The sequence below is a fragment of the Chiloscyllium plagiosum genome, unplaced genomic scaffold, assembly GCF_037043375.1.
Source record: "Chiloscyllium plagiosum isolate Xiang-an unplaced genomic scaffold, Cpla_swu_hap1 HiC_scaffold_12, whole genome shotgun sequence".
Taxonomy (NCBI): Eukaryota; Metazoa; Chordata; class Chondrichthyes; order Orectolobiformes; family Hemiscylliidae; genus Chiloscyllium; species Chiloscyllium plagiosum.
Genome location: NW_028270150.1, coordinates 97,988,413 through 97,992,203, shown reverse-complemented (window position 1 = coordinate 97,992,203; position 3,791 = coordinate 97,988,413). Strand labels below are relative to the sequence as shown.

The 3,791-nt window shown below is 44.2% G+C and overlaps 1 non-coding gene across 1 annotated transcript; it reads right to left on the bottom strand.

Moving 5' to 3' along the window:
• Nucleotides 1–1,130: 1,130 nt before the first annotated feature.
• trnag-ucc (transfer RNA glycine (anticodon UCC)) lies at nt 1,131–1,202 on the bottom strand. Its single transcript has one exon. It is a non-coding gene; the product is annotated as a tRNA-Gly (tRNA).
• Between the last annotated feature and the right edge of the window lie 2,589 nt (nt 1,203–3,791).

Genomic DNA, 3,791 nt, shown 5'->3' with positions numbered 1-3,791 from the left:
AGGATGGTCACCCAGGGGTCCGAGACAGAAAGTCCCAGACCGCTGAAGTGTTCTCCGACTGGGAGGTTAGAACCAGTCTGACTCAAGATTGGGACACAGACAGACTTTAACCTCACACCTTTAATGCATTTTCTGAGCTGAGATGGCACCTCTTGTTAGAAAATCTGAAGTTATCTCGAGAACGTAACTTTAAAAAGGTTCTGAGATTCTCATATTAAAGAACGGAAACTAGCAAACCCATTATAAAAGATGAAAGGCTAAAAGTAAATGTGTTTAATACATCATTTCAGCTGCATGATACTTTAATCCTTTTGCTATAAATACTGTGTCTTATGGTCCTTCTTATCATCAGGTTGATCTACATCGCAAACACTCCATCCATTCTTTATCCTTCAAAGAAAATCAGTCACGTTCATCAGACACTACCTTCCCTTAACAAATCCATGATGACTATCTCGGGTGATGACGTGGAGGAGCCGGTGTTGGACTGGGGTGGACAAAGTTCAAAATCACACGATACCAGGTTATAGTCCAACTAGCTTTCGGAGCACTCCTAAAACTAGTGCTTCCAAATAAAGCTGTTGGGCTGTAACCTGGTGTTGTGTGATTTTTAACTTTATCCTGGATTAAACTTTCACTCACTGTGTGATGATTTCTATCATCTCTCAGAGTTTTATCGAGTCATTTTCTCATCCTGGAAATATAAAAGCAGCTGGTCTCCATTCCTCCTATTTCTGACCTGCACCTAAAAAAATAACATGACCGATTCGATATGAGAAATAACGTTGTTTGGAAATTTGTGAACTGCCTACCCACATTTCACTTGATATTAGGCTGTATTTCACAAACAACACTGAGAGTAATGTTGAAATGAGTGAAATCCGGAAACATTTCTTTTCAAATAAGATGGAAAACCAAGGAATTCTGCCATGACTCCAGTTTATGTGAATCGTGATCGACTTGACTCCTTAATCCTCCTGGGCGCATCCTCAACTTCAAAGTTGTGTCTGCACTCCAGAGGTCTGGCAACGTTGGTGTGGCTGACTCAGTGTGATGTGCAGATGTTAGTGTTCAATTACCACTGAAGTTTTCGGCTCTTTTGGTTAGGAATGGTTTTAAAATTCACAGTTTGCGATAGCCGGGAGTCGAACCCGGGTCAACTGCTTGGAAGGCAGCTATGCTCACCACTATACCACCATCGCTACAGCACGCAGCCGCCTGGAAATCAGCTGATGTGCAATAATAGTTCTTGACTCTAAATTTCGATGTTGTTTTGTCGGAAATTTTGCAGTGAAATATTAGAATTGAGAAGTCATAAAAGACTGAGATTTGCTGAGTGGGTAGGTCTCATTATGCCCCGCCTCACTTTTTAATACACACAAAGCAGTATTTCGGATTTCTCATCATCTGAAATCAATCAATAACAAAAATAGCACGAAAATCCCAGAACAACCCTGGAACGATCACACAATTAAAACTTGTGAAGTTCTCAGAAAGGGTCACCTGACCGGACCGTGAACTCTGATTTCTCTTCATACAGCTTTACCACCGACTTCGGGTTTGGGTTCGGACTTACTGCATCCGCAGTTCTTTCGGGTTTTAAAACTTGGAAAGGGTTTTTGGAATACAAAAGGGCAAAAAAAAAAGGATCCGTTAGACTGAGGCCATGCTGCAGTAATTGTGGAGAGGAGGGAATTCCGGGTAACAGTTCCGGAAGCAGAACCCTCTCGAGGAATATGTATTAATTTACATAGAAGAATACAGCGCAGTACAGGCCCTTTGGCCATCGATGTTGCGCCGATCCAAGCCCACCTAACCTATACTAACCCACTATCCTCCATATACCTATCCAATGCCCGCTTAAATGCCCATAAAGAGGGAGAGTCCACCACTGCTACTGGCAGGGCATTCCATGAACTTACGACTCGCTGAGTGAAGAACCTACCCCTAACTTCAGTCCTATATCTACCCCCCTTAATTTAAAGCTATGCCCCCTTGTAATACCCGACTCCATACGCGGGAAAAGGTTCACACTGTCAACCCTATCTAACCCCCTTATCATCTTGTACACCTCAATCAAGTCACCCCTAAACCTTCTTTTCTCTAATGAAAACTGCCCCAAGTGTCTCAGTCTTTCCTCATACGATCTTCCTTCCATACCAGGCAACATCCTGGTAAACCTCCTCTGCACCCGTTCCAGTGCCTCCACATCCTTCCTATAGTATGGCGACCAAAACTGCACACAATATTCCAGATGCGGCCGCACCAGAGTCTTATACAACTGCATCATGACCTCAGGACTCCGGAACTCAATTCCTCTACCAATAAAAGCCAGTACGCCATATGCCTTCCTCACCGCACTATTTACCTGGGTGGCAACTTTCAGAGATCTGTGTACATGGACACCAAGATCCCTCTGCTCATCCACACTACCAAGTATCCGACCATTAGCCCAGTGCCCCATCTTTTTGTTATTCTTCCCAAAGTGAATCACCTCACACTTAGCTACATTGAATTCCATTTGCCACCTTTCTGCCCAGCTCTGCAGCTTCTCTATATCCTGCTGTAACCTGCCACATCCTTCCTCACTGTCAACAACTCCTCCGACTTTCGTATCATCCGCAAACTTGCTCACCCAACCTTCTAACCCCTCTTCCAGGTCATTTATAAAAATGACAAACAGCAATGGTCCCAAAACAGATCCTTGCGGAACACCGCTAGTGACGGCACTCCATGAAGAAACTTTGCCATCAACTACTACCCTCTGTCTTCTTCCATCCAGCCAATTCCTAATCCAAACCTCCAACTCACCCTCAATGCCATATCTCCGTATTTTCTGCAGTAGCCTACCATGGGGAACCTTATCAAACGCCTTACTAAAATCCATATATACCACATCTACCGCTTTCCCCTCATCAACCTCCTTCGTCACCTTTTCAAAGAATTCAATAAGGTTTGTGAGGCACGACCTGCCCTTCACAAAACCATGCTGACTATCCTTGATCACATTATTCCTATCCAGATGTGCATAAATCCTATCCCTTACAATTCTCTCTAAGACTTTGCCCACAACAGAAGTGAGACTCACCGGCCTATAGTTACTAGGGTTATCCCTACTCCCCTTTTTGAACAAGGGAACCACATTTGCTATCCTCCAGTCTTCTGGCACTACTCCTGTCGACAAAGAGGACATAAAAATCAAGGCCAATGGCTCTGCAATCTCCTCCCTTGCTTCCCAGAGAATCCTAGGATAAATGCCATCAGGCCCAGGGGACTTATCTATTTTCACCTTTTCCAGGATTTCCAACACCTCTTCTCTACATACCTCAAAGCCATCCATTCTACTTATTTGTGACTCAGTATTCACATCGACGACAATGCCCTGTTCCTGAGTAAATACTGAAGAAAAGTATTCATTCAGTGTCTCCCCAATCTCTTCCGCCTCCACACGCAACTTCCCACTACTATCCTTGACTGGACCTATTCCTACCCTAGTCATTTTTTTTTTCCTAACATACCTATAGAAAGCCTTAGGGTTTTCCCTAATCCTACCGACTAAGGACCTTTCATGTCCCCTCCTTGCTGTTCTTAGCTCTCTCTTCAGGTCCTTCCTGGCTACCCTATAACTCTCAATCGCCCCAATTGAACCTTCACGTCTCATCTTGAGATAGGCCGCCCTCTTCCATTTAACAAGGGATTCCAATTCCTTATTAAACCACGGCTCCCTCGCACGACCCTTTCCTCCCTGCCTGACAGGTACATAATTATCAAGGACACTCAATAGTTGCTCC